Here is a 19,967-nt window from a genome sequence, read left to right on the forward strand (position 1 = left end):
GTGGATGTGAGGGAATGAAGAGGAGAAAGTGGGAATCGTGACTGCATCCTTGGCTTGGGACTAATCCACTGGGTGGGGCAGAGCTGCCACTTCCAGAGTGAGGAGAGGATCGGAGGAGGGAGAGGGGCTGATCTGGGAAGTAAATCAAGCCAGCAGTTCTTTTTAAGACATGCTAAATTTGAGATGTCTATGAGATAATTAAGCACAAATACTCTGTCCCGGCGTGGGAACAAATCAGTGTTATTTTTTATTATTAATAACAGCCTTAATATCTTTAGTGAATTATTTTGCTTGGAGTGTTTCCTTAGGAATTCTTCACTGAGAACTTAAGATAATCATATGAGACTATTCAAAGATTTGGGGATTCTATTTTGGCTAAATATCATTTTATGAAGAATCAATCGAGTGTGCTACATGTCATAATCTGTTAATTCTTGAAAACCATGGTTTAAAAAACATACACACAGATAAAATATGAATATAAAATCTTGAGTGGCCAAATTGAAATGGAGGCCTCATTTTATTCAGTCAGTGAAATTATACAAATTTGAAAAGCAAATGATAGCACACCAGTTTTTATCTTAGTTAACATATACCAGAATTGAATTAAGCCAATGGATTTCTGTTAGGTTCTAAATTACATTAAACAGCAGCATTTTTGAAAAAGCAAATGATGTAACACCTTTCCCTTATGCCCTGAAACATTTCATCTAAATCAGTAGAGAGACAGATTCATTCATTCACACTGTCACTTAAAAATACAGATACAAGGCCCCAAAGTGAAATCATTCAAAGTTACTGTTCCCTCAGCAATTATAAACTGCGTTCAGCTGACATTTCTAGCCTGATCAGACTAGAGTGTGGTGCTGGAGGGATTGTAACTGAGACTAAATGATGTGAAGGCTTGCCTTTCTTTATTATATGAATAGTATAATGCATTGAATTTTCTTGTTACTGTTTCAAATAAAGAGACAAATAAAACTAAAACATGCTCTTTAACTACATCGTTACTTTGTCAAAAGCCCAGATTCTTGGTTTGAGCTGTAATGACTTCATGTTCATACACTATTCCCTACAAAGTGCTAGGAATACATGAGGCAACCAATGAGTAGTTTAACATTACACTTGAATCTGGTCACACGTGAGTTAAGTGGCCATCTATCCAAGCTTGCTTGGGACTGAAGGGCTTTGGGGCATATGACGTTTCAGTCTTAGAACTGTGACTTTTGGGGACAAATCTGGAGAAGATGTTCACCGTTTACCAAACTTGGTCAATTATGACTGTTGAGCTGGGGAAGCGTTGTCTTTATTTTTAAAATTTGTTAGTACCCTCCCTCAAAACTGATTCTGTTGATTATTTATTTACTTCCAGCTTTATTGAGTTGTAATTGATATATAACATTGTGTCAGTTTAAGGTGCATAATGTGAGCTATATAGAGAGATAGCAAATGGTTACCATAGTAATGTTAGTTAACACACCCATCTCCTCCCATCATCATTAGAACTTTCTGCGTGGTAAGAACTTTAAAAATCTACTCTTATAGCAAATTGCAAGTATACAATATGGTCTCGTTAACTACAGTCACCATGCCAGCACTTTTTAATCTATTGATTTTGAGATTTTTAAATCCGTAGATCTTTAAAAATATCTAATAGATTTTATTTGTCTATTTAGGGCACGCTTTAAGCTGGGACTGTGTCTTATGCCCCTGATATGCTTGGGATCTCGGAATAATGCTCGCAATAGGCACTTGATGCATAGAGGTTTAATGGGACGGCACTTTGTCAAGAAAAAGAAAGGGAGACCGACAGATACCACGATGTTGGAGATGTCTTTCTTTTCTCCAGGTCCCTGACTCTCATATATACATGGAAATGGAAAATTACTATAATCCATGCTTTGTAAAATTGATCTTGGGAATGAAAAATATGAGCAAGGTTTAGCTCCAAGACTAATGCACAAAGTTTTATGAACCAGGATGCAGTAGCTTGGTAATAAAAGTATGTTCTTAATCAGAGCCAGAGTTTGCTGTGTTGTTATAACAAAGCCAATTTTCAGCCCCTTTTCCCTTTCTTCTTCTCTATGGAATGAAATCTCTGTTCTTTAATGTATTTTTCAACACTTAACTGAAGCATTAGATATGTAGGTTTTAATAAAATCGAAACTGTTCCTTTTCATTAAATTTTTATAAATACATCAAACTAATCAAACCAGTTAGTCTACATTCTTGGCAAAGCATTCCCTGCTCCTTGACACAAGGAAGTAAAAATACATAATATATATAAAGTAGGGTTGGGTCAACACCAGGTACTGTATTATTTGTTGTCATTTGAGACCAAAGATCAGAAAACTCCTTTCAGCATACATATTCTTGTTGGCTGTGTTATTGATTCACTGAAGGTGACGCTAATTCTACAGACAAAGGTAAAGTTTTAGAGTCAGTGGGAAAGGAGCGATGCAGAAATATTAGTGGGTGGCCCTTCGTGTCGTTTAAGAGTGGGAACTGAGGAAAGCTGTTGCACAAGAGCATTAGGTGTGGGGCGCTGAGTGAACAGGTGTGGCTTTTATTGCCACGGCAGGACAGGCCTCTGCTGCTGCGTGGGTTTGTGTGAAGCACAGCGGAATGACGAGACAATTTTACCCCCATGGTAGTTGTGTCTCAATTTTTATAACATTGAACGAGTTTCATGGTGGCGGATACTCTCAGATGACTGGAACTATTTATGTCAATCATAGTTGTTTATTTTAATGCAAAAATGTATTCACTAGTAGTTTTTCATGCCTGCCTCCAAACAAATACACATCTTTTTTTTTTTTTTTTGCTCCTTTTATTTAAGAACTCTGCATTTAGAAGAAATGTCTGAATTAAGGTATCTGTTATTTGGGAATTATAGTTAAATTAACACTAATTTTGGTGGCAATTTGAAATGAGTTTAGAGAGGTTTTGATGTGTTGTGTCTACCCACTGGCTACTAGAATGATGTATTAATTTCCTACTGCTAATGCAATAAATTAAAATCGGTGGCATCAAGCAACACCTTACATGTAGTTCTGAAGACAGACGTAGTGAAAGCGTATGTCCCTGAAACACACACAAATATGATCAGAGAAGGTCTTTTCATAATTGCCCCAAACTGCAAATGCCGCAAACACACAACGGCACATGAGAGGATAAACCAAGTGTGACAGTGCCTAACGTTGCAAACTACTGACACGCGCAACCGCACGGAGGAGTCTCCGAACATTACGCCCATCAAACGAGGCAGCACAGAAAAGAGTACACGCTGTGTGCTTCCGTTTATATGCAGCTGTGGAACAGGCGAACTAACCCAGCCACAGAAATCAAACTGGGCTTTCACAGACCGCAGGGCTGAGTGGGAACGGACCCCGAGGCCTGTCTGCGGTAGCGGGTGTTCCTTGTCGCGATGAGGGTTGGGCGCATGGGACACGCATTTGCCACAGCTCATGGAGCCACGTTTGTAAAGCGTGTGAATTTTAGTGTATACTAATTTTTCCTTACTAAGCAAATAGAAATAACACAAATGAAATATATAGCATTGTTCTAATTTTGTTTTAAATCATATCAGTAAATTCTGTTTTCCACACATTACCAGAAGTACATAAATTGATTTATGAGCAAGATTTATCTTCAAATGGTAAAATCATCAATATTTTTGTTTCTTTATATTTTCAATATTTAAAAAATTCATATTTTATAATAGTTACTTCATAAATAGTACAATCACACAATTGTCCATTCTATGATATGAGCATTTGTAATTTTTGATATCCAATTTATATTTACTTATTTAATTTGTATGTTATTATTGACAGCATTCATTATATTAATTAATTTATCTTATTTTTATATTTATAACATTTTAATTTTGTTTATTGTGTATTTTAGTTATATTTTATTTTTTATTTATATGTTAATATTATTTACTTTTTGAAATTACACTTATTTATCATTTTATCCCCATAAGGTTTATTGGAATCCAAACATAACTTATTAGTATAAGAGTTGTGTAATAATTAACACCAATAGTGAAGAGTGTCCTGAAGAAACCAAGCCTTGGTCTTGGGAAGCATAGCAGAGCTTTGTAAACGCTGGGTATTTCTAGGGCTCGTCTCCTTGCCTCCCTATCTTTTTTTCCACTCTATGTACACTTTCAAGTACATAATTAGTTAGTTAAATTCATTAATTTCTTTTTCCTTCCTTTCCCCAGTCTCCGTCCTTTTCCTCCCCCCCTCCTCCCTTCCTTCCTATATAGCAAGAGAGCCAGCTATGCATTTTTGAGTTTTTGTAAGGTAACAATCATTATTTCAACAAGCCTTTTTTGAGCATCTTCTTTGTGAAGTTAGACTAGGTGTGAGTGAGAGACAAAGATGAACAAAACTGGTCCCGTCTTCAAAGCTTTCACGATTATTATCTAAAGATCATTCTCTAAAGAGCACAAATTATGTTAGTCATTGTTTTCCCTCAAATGCATTACAATTTCATGGCCAAAAGCTCTTAGTTCGTGTACTTTGGAAGTGCCATAGAATATAGTGTGGGTCAAATATTTCTCCAAATCATTTTCAGTCTTGACATTGAAATTTGTTCGTAGGTGAAATTTCAGAATTTGAATTTCATTAGTGGCATCAGTCTAAAATTTCTGTATCAAAGTCTTTGTCAGGATTTCTTTCCTACTCTCATTCTGTTTGCTGCATCTCCAAGTATCTAAATACAGCTATAATTTCCTGTTGTTAAATAGTAAATGAATAACCTCCTCCCTTTTTTATACTGTATGATTTACACCTTTTACTACCTGTGCCTGACAGATCACACACACCTAGTATATATTTCAACATCAAACTCATGGCTGCCTTTGTGTGCAGGGCACAGAGAGGTGCACAAAAATGAGCAAGAGTAAATGAGAGAGAGAGAGAGACGGAAAGAAAGAATATGAGAATGATGATGAATTACGTTTGCTGAGAGTCTAAAGCAGAGGGCAAATAGCATACCTTAGAAAACCAATGAGCTTTACGACACAGTGGCTTTAAGCTTTCACTCAGTAATCCCAGTCTACAGACGATTCCTCTTCCGAAGCAAATAAAGGAACCAAAGAAATTAAGGAAGACACAAACAAATGGAAGCATGTACCATGCTCATGGATTGGAAGAATTGACATCATCAAAAGGGCCATACTACCCAAAGTGATTTATAGATTCAATGCAATCCCTATTAAAGTACCCATGACATATTTCACAGACATAGAACAAACACTTCAGAAATTTGTATGGAACCATAAACGACCCCAAATAACTGCAGCAATTTTGAGAAAGAAGAACAAAGCAGGAGAGATCACAATACCTGATATCAAAATGTATTAGAAGGCCACTGTAATCAAAACAGCCTGGTACTGGCATAAAAACAGGCACATAGACCAATGGAACAGAACAGAGAGCCCAGAAATAAACTCAAGTCTTTACAGTCAATTAATATTTGACAAAGGAGGCAGGAGCATAAAATGGAGCAAAAACAGTTCTTCAAAAAATGGTGTTGGGATATCTGGACAGCTACGTGCAAAAAAAATGAAACTCGATCACCAGCTTACGCCATACACAAAAATAAATTCAAGATGGATAAGAGTTAAATATAAGTCGTGATACCATAAAAGTCCTAGAGGAAAACATTGGCAGAAAAATCTCAGACATTCCATGCAGCAACATCCTCACAGACACATCCCCTAAAGCAAGGACATAAAGGAAAGAATAAACAAATGGGACCTCATCAAAATAAAAAGCTTCTGCATGGCTAAAGAAAACAGCATTAAAATAAAAAGAGAACGAACAGTATGGGAAAACATATTTGCCAATGATACCTCAGACAAGGGCCTGATCTCCAAAATATATAAAGAACTCACACGACTGGACACCAGGAAGACAAACAATGCAATTAAAAAATTGGCAAAGGACTTGAACAGACACTTCTCCAAGGAAGACATACAGAGGGCCCAGAGACATATGAAAAGATGCTCAGCATCACTAGCCATCAGAGAGATGCAAATTAAAACCACAATGAGGTGCCATCTCACACCGGTCAGAGTGGCCAACATAAACAAATCAACAAACAAATGTTGGAGAGGATGTGGAGAAAAGGGAACCCTAGTGCACTGTTGGTGGGAATGCAGACTGGTGAGGCCACTGTGGAAAACAGTATGGAATTTCCTCAGAAAACTACAAATGGAACTGCCTTTTGACCCAGCAATTCTGCTGCTGGGATTATACCCTAAGAACCCTGAAACACCAATCCAAAAGAATCTGTGCACCCCAATGTTCATAGCAGCACAATTTACAATAGCCAAGTACTGGAAGCAGCCTGGGTGCCCATCAGCAAATGAGTGGATCCAAAAACTATGGTATATTTACACAATGGAATTCTATGCAGCAGAGAGAAAGGAGGAGCTTATACCCTTTGCAACAGCATGGATGGAACTGGAGTGCATTAGGCTAAGTGAAATAAGCCAGGTGGTGAGGGACAAATACCATATGATCTCACCTTTAATTGGAACATAATCAACAAAAGAAAAAAGCAAACAAAATATAACCAGAGACATTGAAGTTAAGAACAATCTAACAATAGCCAGAAGGGGGTGGGGAGGGAACAGTGGGTAGAGGGGATTACAGGAACTACTATAAAGGACACATGGAGAAAATCAAGTGGGAGGATGGAAGCGGGGGAGGAAGGTGGGTTTGGATGGGATGGGGTGGAGGGATGAGGAGAAAATGCAGACAACTGTAATTGAATAACAATAAAAATTAAATTAAAAAAAATGCCATGACCAGCCATTGAGATAGTTAAGGGAGTCAAACAATGATGCACAGAGGTAAGTGGCAACTCAATAGGAAGGAAGTTAAGGAAGTAAGTAAGTAAATAAGTAGGTAAATAAATAATAAATAAAGTTTAGTCACCAAAAGACATCTACATCAGTAAAAATCTCTAAATGCCTTAAAAGTCCCCAAGGCAATATTTTCTAATACAAGACCATAATTCATATTCATAATAACCACTTCAACTATCAAAAATGTTTTTACATTTAGATCTTCTTTTGAAGAAGGAATGCAATTATAATAATTTAGTGTATATATTTTTCCTCCCAAATAGTTAACAGTTTAAGAATTTGATCACTGAACAGGGAAAATTCCATCAATCCAGCCAGACTTCTGTGAAATACTTTACTTTCTAATAACTGTAAATAACATAGTGACTCGCTTTTCCTGGGGTCTAGTTGTATGCATTTCTTTCTTTCTGGATCTCGTCCATTTAATTGCTTCCTCCTATTAATGAGATTTCCTTAGTTAAAGGCACTGGTCTAAGTACCAGTACTCAGAAAGATTAGCCTTTACTGTGTATTGGGGAATTGCTTTAAGTTTACCATAGTTTGTCATCTTTAGTGACAGTCCTTAGAAGCCCTTATGATAAATATTGGATTCTCAAAGTTACTTCACAGTCAAGAATATGAGTTGTTCATATGATCTTCCACTTGCAATGTTCAGTTTCAACCACTCACTTGAAGTTTTTTTCATTAATTCATCCAATTTTTCTGAATTATAGCATTTCTTGGCTACTGATACCATCAGTGCTTCTGAAACTCTGAAATGTAAAAGCACAGGGCTTTATAAGTCTTTAAAAATATTACCTGTTGTCTGTTTTCCCTATTATAATTCTTTAGAAAAGCACCAAACTTGATCACAATTTGGTTTCCAATCCATATTTGGTGGCTTATTGTTTAGGGCTTTTCTTTTCTTTTTTCTTTTGTGTTTCCTTCTAGGTCATTCTAATTCATTCCTCTTTCTTCTGTTAGCCCCAGGGGTCCTTCCCTACGAATACAGTTTTTGTGGGATGCCCGTCAGGGTTCCCTGGCCTTCCTAAGCTAAGAGGTCTTTGAATGTCTCAAAGACCAATGTCTAAATTAGCAAAAATGAGTCATACAGGAATGTGGGGAGATTCTAGATTTTATGCTATCCACCAGAGTGAGGACTGGTAATAAAGTATTTTTTCTTTATGTACTACAATTAGGTGATTATCTTTGAGTTATTCCCATTGTCTTCTAGTGCAAATGGCTTCCTCCATGTGAGGAAGGAAGCTGTCTGTGACAGCTGCAGAGTCCACCCTCTTTGTTGTATATATTCCTAGAGGGGACAGACACAAAATCCCTTCCATTGTGCATATAGTAAGCCTTAAAAAAAGTGTTTGGTCTTGTGCTTGAGTCCCACCATCATTCTTGAACCAATCACAGAGTTTGGAGGAAAGAAGCTTATCTGATTGGCCAGCCTAGAGCATACCCCACCAATGGAAGGAGAGAGGCAGAGTAGCATGTTTGCCTACCCTCTCACAGCTGCATGGTGGAAGAAAGTGTGGAGCTGATTGCCAGTGTCCATTATAGGGAGTATTTTAGGGTTCTATGTTAGTATAAACCTGGCTTTATTTGTAGTATTGACCATATAAATTCTACATTTAAAAAGTGCTATATTGTGTCAAGTGCCCATCACTTAGACCTGTAACTTGGTAACAAATGTCTTTCTTTTCTAAATGGAACATGGTAACTTGTCACCCTGATTGTAGATTGACTTTAAAAAAACAAACAAACACAAGTCCGTTCATAGTGCCTGACAACTACAAGTAACAACACATAAACAAGGAACATGAAAAATCAAGATCACATAAGAACAGAATCATTTGAACAGTAGTGAAATCTATTCTAAATCCATTAGCAAAGCTCCAGTAGGTACCAGTAATGAGTTTTACAGCACCTAGGTCGGACACACCAAACAAGCTGCTAGTTCACCGCACAGGATTCATTAATCATTTATGTTGCCTGCAAAACTGGTCTGATAAATGGGCCACGCCGGTAGTGGAGGAGACGCTGACCCGTGGGATTCTCAGACCCGAGAACCAGACAGATGTTAACCACCAGTGGCTGCGGTAAGAAACTGAGGAGCGTTGGTACAAAAAGAAGGAAAGGTTAGGAAAAATGACTGAATAGTTCTAGTCAAACACATGTTTCTCCACTTAAGGTACCTAGAGAAATGGCCAGATGCTTAGCCTAAACCTTCCCTGGAAGCTTTCTTCTCTGCCTTGTAAATCTCCTGTGCTGGGCTCGCCAGGTACTTCAGCACTTGGTAAGCCACAGCGACCCTTTCCACTGGCCACAGGGTCTTGCAGAGAGCGGGCATTTGGGTTATCCCTGCGCGCTTCACCCGCCACCCGTTGGTGTAAGCGCTTACCTAGCGTCAGACGGGCTCTCCTCCACGTTCTTCTCCCTTGGATACCTTCTGGTGCCCCCGTCAGATTTACTCTCTGTTTCCTTTCCTATCCTCTCCCGCTCTTCAGGGAGGTGAAGTATAAACAGTTACTTGTCGAAGGGCCTCCTTGCTTTCCAGCTTTTCCTGGTTTCAGCTAGTGAGAATCACTGGCAGGAGATCAAAGGGAAGGACGTGTTGAGTAGTACAGTCCCAGTTCCTTCCCTGCGGGATCACGTTTGGGCATCCTATGCCCCAAATTCTTTCTCTGATGTGTAGTCTTCTCGTTGACTTCTGATAACCACACCCCGTCTTTGCTTTCAGAGCAATGGGTATTAACGGCGCTCAGTTGCTGTCAGTCCCTAGTGTGTTACATTCTATCTGTGTTTCCCCCACTTTGCCCACATTTTTGTTCATAGACCCTGTAAAGAACTTGCCTTATCCATTTTCTGGGCACCAGCTGTTTCCTGCCAGCACCCTGACCAACATGCTGGGGAAATAAATGGAGTGTGGGTGCCAGCAGGGGACAGTCCTGGATGCAAATCTTGACTCCATCATTTTCTGTGCTAAGAGGAGAAAGCCAAGTATCTATGTTTTCAAATCCCAATTTCTTCTTTATAAAAATGTGGGTAATAATAAATTCTCCTTGATAGACACACAATCTGCTTCTACTGCCACAGGGAGAATCAATTATTTATAGCTTTTCTGTTTAACGCAGAGCCTGGCACATACTTAATGCTTATTATGTTTCGGTAAATGAATACATTATTTTATGAGAGACAATATTTTCTCATACTGATGCACTTCCTGGTAGATTTGGCAGTCATTAATCAGATGAGGCCTCTACAGCCTTTAGGAAGAATATTTGTTGAGTGAGAACCAGCTGAGCCCCATCCGAGGAACTTTCCCTGGTGCCCCATTCCATGGGTTCAGCACGCACCCTAAACTCTCAGTCATGCAGAACTGAACTGAGCGCAAATGAAAGGTCACAAAACGGGGTGATGGGATGTGCAGGTGTGCAGTATTTTGGTCTTAGAGCCAGGTAGGCTAGGGTTTAGAGACTACCTGACTTCCTAGTCAATCAGACTTACTGTAAAGTGGCACATTTGCTAATTACTCTGCTGTGCTCCATGGTGACATTTCAAATTTGCTACGTAACAGTTATATAACTTTATATCACACTTACTGTATACCAGGCTGGTTCTAATTGCCATATATATATATATTTATATATGTCGACCCATTATGCTCTGATGTAGTTACCCTTTCATTAGCCCCATTTTCTGGAGAAGGAAACTGAAGCACACAGAGGGTGAGTTACTTGTTTAATGTTCCATGGCCAATACACGGTGACATCAGAACCTGTGTAACTACCAGCTTGCTGTGCCTGTAGCAGAGACAATGTTATGTGTTCACTGTAGCTTTTCCTTTTCCAGATCACAGACAAAGGCTACATTTCCTAGGTTGCTCTGCAGCTAGATAGGGCCCAAGGACTGAGTTCTGGCCAGAATAAAGTAGGCAACCATGAAGTAACTCCTCCCCCTTCAAGTCTTGGCTTGTAAAGGCCTCCTGTGCAGTCTTCCAGCTCCCTCTTTGTCTTCTGTGGCAACCTAGAAAGCCAGGGGTCCCACATGGGACCACTCTGAGAGGGAGAGTCTGCCCAACCCATTTCCAACCATGAGGGGAATGAGAAATTAACTTTTATTGCATTAAACCACTGTGATGTGAGGATACGTTTACTTGAGCATACCTTGGTCTATCCTGACTAATAAAGAGATTGGTATTTTGCATTAAATTGCTTTAAAATAAAGCTATAATATATGGCACTGGCTGCATTGTTAGGTAACAAGATAGTCAACTTCAGAGGCTGGGATATATGAGAACCTAGTTATCCATTTTATACTTTGGAAAAGCAATTGGAAAAACTGTTGCCTGTAGTATGCAGTTGGGAGACAAAGTGCCTTCAACTTGCAGTTTTAGAGGAAATGCATGAATATGATAAAAATACTAGTGTCTATTGGTTATTACTGACTGCCTTTAGCAAGGTTATTTACAAAAATTAGGAAAGAACTGGCCAATATATAAGTAGAATTGAAAGAAAGTAGATAGAGTCCAGAAATTGGGGCATTGCTATGTTAAAAGATATGAAGTAGTTAGAGATGAGATATTAGAAAGCATTTAAAAATACTAATAAAATTTCTCAGTTGGATGAAGTGAGCTGGGATAAAGATTAGATGAAGAATTTAGGCTTCCCACCTGTGGTTCCAGAGAACCCTAAAGAAATGGCCATTTATTTAAGAGATGGGGTAGGGCAGGCACAGAGCAAAGAAGTAGAGGAATATATCAAGTTTGAGAATTCTTCCTATCAGAGAATTTTTGTGTGGTTGCTGGCACGTGGGACCAAAGGCGAGATCAGAAGCGTAGTAATTTTCAAAGAGATTGCACTGCTAAAGAAACCACAACTCCAGTTTAGAAAAACATTTTGACTGTATGAGACCTAAAACAATCCCTGGGGCCCAGACTTTTGAGGAAAAGAGTCAGGCTTCAAAGGCTGTTCAACCCCCAAAGGAGCCACAGTGTCTAACACCCGCATCAGACATGGCCAAGGAGAACAATGAAAATGGCTGATGGCCTCGTCAAATTGCCAGGTACAATGTGTCAATTCAACAGCAATATGTTACTTTAAATGATAAAAAAAGCCCTTTTCACCTCAAAAATGTCAATCTGATAAAAAAATAGACAATAAAATCACCCTGGATATTGCAACAATTTAAAATACCTCGTGGCAGTTGCTTCTTGGAAAATGAGGATGGAGAGTTCCTGACTCAGATAGTGTCTAGTAATTGTCCAAACACTGAGGGAAATGGAAATTTCTGGCAATATGCAAGTGACACGGGAACAATAGGACTGATTTCTGGCCAGCACTGTATCCCCATGGTCTCACCCAGGGTTGGTTTCAGTCAGCACGGCCTCGCTGATTGGACCGGGGTATTCAGCGCAGCGTGCCCAGGAGCAGAGTGCACAGGAGAAATACTGTCTGCATTTCTCTACTCCCAGTCTTGCTTAGACGCCTGGTAGACACAATGTTTTATATTAAAATAAACATATTACAGTGTGATTTGATTGTGACATTTAGATGAATTTTTGAGATAAGTTAATGGAACTGCCAATATATTTATTTTCGCAGCATTGACGTACTTCAGCTGCCCCGGGCTGAATCACTTGGCAGGAACGAGTTTGTGAGTCTAAATGAACTGAGCAAGTGGGAGAGGAGCGGGAACAGAAGGAAGGAAGGGGTGTGGGAGGCAGCTTGCAATTTCATTAGATGGGTATTGCTAGCTCCTGATGCTTATATGGAAAATCCCGCTAGTCTTTGGTCACTGGGCAGGACAAAATTCAGGCCTGGGACGTCTAAGAATGTGTGTTCCAAGTAATTGTGACGTATGAGGCCTCCTGGGCAGGATGAAGGGGGGTGACAATGGCCCACTATGCCCTTTAGAGGGTATATATAATATATAAGTATATAATTATTAATAATGCATTATTAAGAATTATGTGACATTAATAATTATATTAATTATAACATTTTATTTTACGGATCTCACAGGAGGTTCCTCAAAGACCTTCGATGCCAGGACATGTGAAGATGAGGCCCGCACTCTTGAATTACTCCCGGCCCCCTTTGCTTTAGCAATTTAGAAAGCTCCTACAGTTAGGAGTCACACCTCAGTCCTCTCTTGGTATCTGCCAGAACCATCTCTGAAGACCTGGAAGCTCCTTCTTTGCCTAGGAGGAAGTGTGTAGGTATTTTATGAAAAGTCCCTACAACCAACTCAGTTGTCAAAGTTTCTCCTTCTGTTTTTCCCACCTTCTATTTTTTAGTAAAACTCTCCTGGGTCTAATTCTGGGTTCGTGTTCCAGTGCCTCATATATAGTTTTCACCATTCTGCCTGGTTTCTTACTCTGAGGCTTTAATAGGACTCCCCATACTAATCCTGGATGTCCAAAACTTGCTGCCTTTCTAATTCTGAAGCTCTTCCAACTTCCTTGTCTATCCTCCTTCCCCAAAGCCCTAGTATGGCAGCATCACCTCTGCTTGCTGAAGAAGGGCTTTGGATTTCAGTCCCAGTGCTGCGCATTGTGCGCCCTTCAATTCCATCTCTGTCTGGCTCCACTACGTTCAGGGACTCAGGAGGCTGAATTTTATTGCCTACAGCGAGTGGTTCCATTACTCGGTGGATTCTGGCTGAGACTGGCCAATGGGAAGCACTAGTGGGAAAACAGAAGGTTAGTGGAGGCAGGAGTCAGCTAATGATCCCTTGGCTTCCGTCCCTGGCTGGTACAAGGTTGTTCTCTTACTTCTAAGGCCATAGCTGCTGTCAGGGAGCTCTCACGTGTAGCTCTCTCCAGGTCTGGTAACCCACCCCTCCCACTGGCCCTCCATGCCCTACTGTTATTGCCACCCCCCCCACCATGTTTCATCACTCCTTAACTCTGCCTACACCTTTGTAAAAAGTTTCTCTTTTTGACTTTTCTCAATTACCTCATGTACATGGGCCATCTCTTTCCTGCAAAGACCCTGCCTAAAACACACCCAGTTCCTAGAACGCTGCCCTGCACATGGTAGGACTAGGGGGCACGAGGCAACCTTGAATTTTCTTCCCGGATTCACCATTTGTCCGGTAGTTACCGAGAAACATGCCCTGGTTGTCTACCATGTCCTGGACACTTTGCCTTGGCCTTCGTGCTGCAAACATGAATATGTCTGGTCCTTGTCCTCAAGAGAAAATGACAGGACAGGGACATGTAGAGCTGTGTTGAGACAGAGTCATGGAAGAACCCCCTGAGGATCTTTGGGGAGCTGAGAGGTGTGAGCTGTGTTCCATTGGATGAGTGACAGGTTTCTACGCAGACAGCATGGAACCATATGTGAAGGCAACATACACAAACCAGAAAGATGAACCTGTTGTGGAAAGTTCTAGTACATGTGTAGATGTGGAGGTGTATACCTGGAAGGGGACGGCAAATGCTGAAAATGTGGGTAGAAGCCATTGTACAAAGATGCATATTCATTCATCAAATATCAAGGTTTTGTGGTGTGTTACGTTATGAATTTGTAGCTTTGTGCTGGACCATAGGAGTAAGACACAGGATTGGAGCTAAGAGTTCTGTGACTGTGTAACTGTAAAAGTTAGACATTTATTGTCATCGTGGAACAAGTGATATTTTATTCTTAAATCAAATAAAAACAGCATATTCTGTCACAGATATCACAGAAGTAAGTGGGAAAGAAAGGAGTCATTTAAAATTGCCAGGGACTCGTTTTCCAGCCTCAAATACCATTTCTGTGGCGCAGGGACCTGAGTGCTTTCAGAACCCCAAACAAAGGACTTTCCATGCTCTCCAGTGGGACCCCAGGCCATGCTTCTGTCCAGCAGTCCTCATGTGCCCTTCAGGAGGAGAGCCCCACACTTTCCATCTTCCCATCACACGTCACACTCCAGCCCAGGGTCACTTCGCTCCAGCCCAGGGGACCCCATTATGTCATTTTTCCTGCTCTCAGCCAGAGCAGGTGCTTCTCAAGGTTCCTTTTAAAACCTTCATCATGTTGACTTTTAGTATTTTCACACAGAGCCCCAAACACTGTCTCTACTAGAATCATTTCCTTGCTGTGAAGCTGTATTTTTCCTTGACTTCTGAGGGGCAGGGGGAAAAAAAGGGTAGACTCCAGAATTTTTGAAATATCTCTTTGTTCTCTTTGAGAAATGGACGAAATCTTCCTAAATCTAAAATGTATCCCTGACCGCTGGAGGTGCTGTGAAACAGCAATGTTTTTACACAGTTTTTCATCGTTTACATCCATCCACCAATGTGTGTGTTGTACACACAGCTAGTAACCCAGGGAAGTTGGGTTGTGAGAGGTCACATAGAACACGAGTGGCAAGTCAGAGCAGAAACTCAGGAACTTCCAATAGCCCATCACAATGTGGTGTGACCGGACGGTGCAGTGGTTAGCTACGCAGGCACTGGGCTGGCCGGACTGCCCGGAGTCCCAGCAGGCTGACTTCAGGGATGTTACTTAATCGCTGTGCCTTGGTGTGCTCATAGGCAAAATGGAGATCAAAGTCATATATGCCCCATAGGGTTGATTTGGGGATGACATCAAAACCACCTATAAAATGCTTGCTTAGCATAGCACTTAAATTGTATCAGTTATTATTGTAGTTTTGATTGACAATACCCCAACTCCATTCTTGATCTTCTTGTTTCAACTCTCCTTTGAGGGCATGCTTCCTGAAGAGAACCTACTTCTGGGAATATAACCTAAGAATTGTGAAGCACCAATCTGAAAGAATCTGTGCACTTGTACGTTTACAGCAGCATCATTTACAGTGGCCAAGTTCCGGAAGCAGCCCAAGTGCCCACCAGGAGATGAGTGGATAAAAAAGCTGCGGCACCATGTGGTGAATTGTGGAGCAATGGAATACCATGTGGCCACAAAAAAGAAGAAAATCCTACCTTTCATGACAGTATGGATGGACTTGGAGATTATTATGCTATGTGAAATAAGCCAGTCAGAGAAAAGACAAATACCATATGATCTTGCTTATGAGTGGAGCCTAATGAATGAGATAAACTGATGAGCAGAATAGAAACAGAGGCACGGATACACAGAGCTGTTGGGGGGAGGGGGAGGGGGCTGGATGAAGGGAGGTGAAGGGATGAGGTAGAGAACATACATGCATGACCCGCAGACACAGACAACAGTGTGGTGACAGCCAGAGGGAAGGGGGAGCAGGGGCTGGGAGGAGGGGGGGCAATGGAGGGGAAATTGGGGACATTTGCCATAGTGTCAACAATAAAAATAAAGGAAAAAATATTATCTATATGTGCCATCTCTCTTTCTACTGCAGCCCTTCTCCCCATCAACCCAGCTCTACTTCATTTTCATTACAAAAGTGACAATCTATAGCAAATCTGGGCTTCACTGAGCATCAGGTATAGGTCACCAAGAAAAAATAAGGCAAGAGAACATTTGCCAGGTGTCAAAGCTCACGCATGCACAAGCACAAGAATATACTCTTTCTTGTGAGGCAGTGGAGTGGGTGAGTGTGCGCAGTGATACAGGAACATTTTGCCACATCACGATGAGTCAGCCAAAATGGACGTATATAGGCACTTCAAGAGATGCATCCACGTTCCTCGTCAGGAAAGGGCAATGAGGTACTTTACAAAAAATTCCCTTGTCCAACTCATTTCAGTGTATCTTTGAAGAGCTGTTGTGTTAAAGAGGAAGGAGGTGTAAAAACAGAATAGCTTTATAGATCTCATCCTCCATAATAGATCAAATCTCGGGTCTCAGTGCGGGAGACATGATATTCAATGAACCCAAGGGGAGTCCTGCCCATGAGGCCAGAAACCTGATCTGTCTTCCTTTCCACTGTGTCTCCAGCCCGCATCACGCTGTCTTTTAGCCCTTGTTAAATTCTCCACAAACGTACCTGATAAACTAATGAGTTAATGAACTCTACTACCCACCTGTGCCAGGTGTTCACCCTACAGGTTTCACGCACCTGGACTCTGATTTTGACTTCACTGTCCCACTGGCCCTGGACACCTGCCCTGAACCCTCTCAGTGGGGCTCACCAAACCATCTGCCTCTTAACAGCCTCCTCCTCTGGGGCTTGAGACTTGACTTTGACTTTGAATACAATTCACACTCTACATCTGTGCCTCTCATGCCTTTATCAACTTAAAATTTGGATTCAGGGGATGTGGGCCATACCATTCAGGTTTAGTGAAGTGGGTGTAACAGGACAGCCTCCTAGGGAACCAGCCCCATAGTGAGGATGGTGCTCCCTAGCCCATTTTTCCCTTTATTAAAGTTATCAATAGCAAAAGGCAGGGCAATGTGTAGAAACTGAAGAGAAGCTCACTCTAAGGAAAAACCTTCTAATGAGGTTAGCAAATTACCTAAAACACAAACTTCAAATAGGGACCGCGTTACCACCTGTGATGGGTATAATAAGAGAATGCCCAATATTTATGAAAAGATTTGTGTGTACAAAATCCATGGCAAATTTCTTCCTTCCCTTAAATCTCCATTTGAAATGACATGACTTTTCCCTTCTCAGATTTTAATGGATTTAGCTTGACTCTGAAGACCTTACAATCTCAAGGTAATACAAGTCAATGATTTTTATTTTGAAACTTAAAAATGTTTCCTTTATGTAATAAACATGGGTTCGGATGAACTGCATCTTTGAACAAGATGGTTAGAGAATCGACTGAATTCAGCTATGGACCTCAGCTTAATTCACTTCAGCAGCACAACATTCGGCAGTTTATTTACTGCCCTGAAAATTTTCTAGATGAAATTTTATCTAGAAAAGAAGATAAAAATACACCTTTTTACATTTCCACACACATACATATAACATCTACATATGTGTGCATATATATAATATCTATATACTGTGTACATGTTTTTTATTTGGGCAATTTTTTATATATATTAAAATATGGCTTGTTTCTTTTCAACATGTAGCTGGTAGTGATGTCTGCTTTATTGTATCCATATACTGTGTCAGGCCTCATTACATATTACCTCCTTAAAATGTCACAACACCTTGTGAGGAGGAACTATACGGAGTAGGAAAACAAGGTTAGATTGTGGAAAATATTTCCCTCCGAGGGCTGGTAGGTGGCACAGTTGGCACTGAAATTCAAGGCATCGTGACACCAGACCTAGACTCTGAATTTCAAAGTGGAGCACTCAGACCCGTGTTACCCTGCATGGAATCCAACCGCAACTCCCCACAAACCTTTTGTCTCGGTCTGTGGTGGATGCACGGGTGCAACTGCTAGGGTAACCTTTCCTATTCCACAGATATTTTATTATCGCAAGAAATGCAATCCAGAGAGCTGAAAATTAATTTGTTAATAATCAAAGCAACTCATATTTGGGTAACACAGATCCAGGTAGATATGAAAAAATACATTACAAAAAATTCCAGCCATTTTTATGGGTGAGTTGTCCAAAGTCTAATCCATGATTGTGATATTGCTCTCAACACAGAATGTACATCTTTCCAAAGTGGTTGGGCTACGACTCTGGACATAAGCTATTTCCTCTTGTCTGGCTATTGAATATGCTGCTTTGATATGTCAATGTGGTGAGACTGTAAACATATATATTTTAAATTTTGTTCCCCTGGAAACGTTAAGTCATCCTTGGGAAGCACCTAGATATGTTCCTAAAAAGTTGAGTATAAAAGTTCAACTTTCGAGAATAAAATCAATTTTAAATGCTACTTACTTAAGAGAATTCTCTAGTAAATTTTTTTATGGGGCAAAAAATTACGTGCTTAATTTTATTTAGGCCAACTGTTGATTTTTATATATCTGCTTTGCTTTCCCTGCATCCGTAGTTACCTGCAAAATTATAGCGAGGCTGCACTAAGCTCCCCAACACCAATGCTGTATACAGACATTAGTGAATAAAAAAGTAAGCCAGTGACACCATATTTGTAAGGCAAGTTTCAGAATCCCCAACGTTTCTGTTAATGGGCCCTAATCTTTAACTTTGGAAGGTAATCAAGAGACATTATTGGAGCCTCTGCTACCACGAGGGAATTGTGCATGAACTTCCATTCAGTATAAGAACAATAAACAGAAACTGGAGAAAACACTGGCTTGGCAGTTTCAGTCAGCAGGCTGGAGTCCCACTTTTCCCTCAAATGACCTAATTTTGGTAAATTGCGTAGCTTCCTCGGGCCTCAATTATCTTCATTGGGAAAACGGCAGTAAAAATGTCTGCCCTTCGTACTTCCCAAAGTTTATCAAAATCACATGAAATATAACATGTGAAGGTATTTATTTTGTAAAGCACAATGCAGGGTTCATAATAAATCTAATTAAGTGTGTGGTGCCCTCAACCTTTCTTCCAAGCAAGGCGGAAGGATGAATCCTCCTCTTTGAAGCTCTGTCGTCTTCTCTTGGAAGCATTGGCAGAAAAGAAGAGCCATGGATAGAAATGTTTTTGTTATTATTATAACAGTCATAATAGAAATAATAACAGCACTTACAATACACACCACAAATGGTCATGTTTGGGGGTCTCTGAACAAATTAGAACGCAGCTCCCAATAGAGATCCTAGACCAGGTTTCCTGTCCATTCCTTCTCTCCTCTCTTCTTTTCCCTTTCTTTCCCCTGACGTGTTTCTAGATTCTTGTTCCTCATGTTCTTGGCTGGCATTCTACCCAAAGATAAAAGTTTTGATACAGTGTTCTCTTTGTAATTTTTATTAGTGTCCTGGCTTCAACATTCATGTGCCACAGTCTCAGAAGTCTGAATAAATAACTAGCTTACTAACTTGATGAGTGGCAGACGTTGAAGGCATTCCTGTGATTGAGCACAAATGAATGAGGTTATTAATGGGAGGTCTTCACTTTGGTGTTATTGTGTCCTAATGACATTCAATAGGGTTAGAACCTTTAGCACTTTCCCCAAGAAGTGAGAAATAGAAAGGTCATGATTTCACTTTGGGTTAAAAATCGATTCGATGCCAACTTTTAAAAACATAAAGATATCTTCTAAGGTTCCAGCTCTCTGATATCTGTTGAAATATCAGAACATACAGTGACATTGGGTCCTTCGTGGCAAAAATAGCAGC

At 40.3% G+C, this 19,967-nt stretch overlaps 1 long non-coding RNA gene across 1 annotated transcript; it reads left to right on the forward strand.

The window, feature by feature from the left end:
- Positions 1-2,326: 2,326 nt before the first annotated feature.
- Positions 2,327-19,498, forward strand: LOC123477868 (uncharacterized). Its single transcript, XR_006652887.3, has 4 exons — positions 2,327-2,426; positions 12,478-12,529; positions 12,898-13,090; positions 15,575-19,498. It is a non-coding gene; the product is annotated as an uncharacterized lncRNA (long non-coding RNA).
- The last annotated feature ends 469 nt before the right edge of the window (positions 19,499-19,967 follow it).

Source organism: Desmodus rotundus, chromosome 8 (genome assembly GCF_022682495.2).
Source record: "Desmodus rotundus isolate HL8 chromosome 8, HLdesRot8A.1, whole genome shotgun sequence".
Lineage (NCBI taxonomy): Eukaryota > Metazoa > Chordata > Mammalia > Chiroptera > Phyllostomidae > Desmodus > Desmodus rotundus.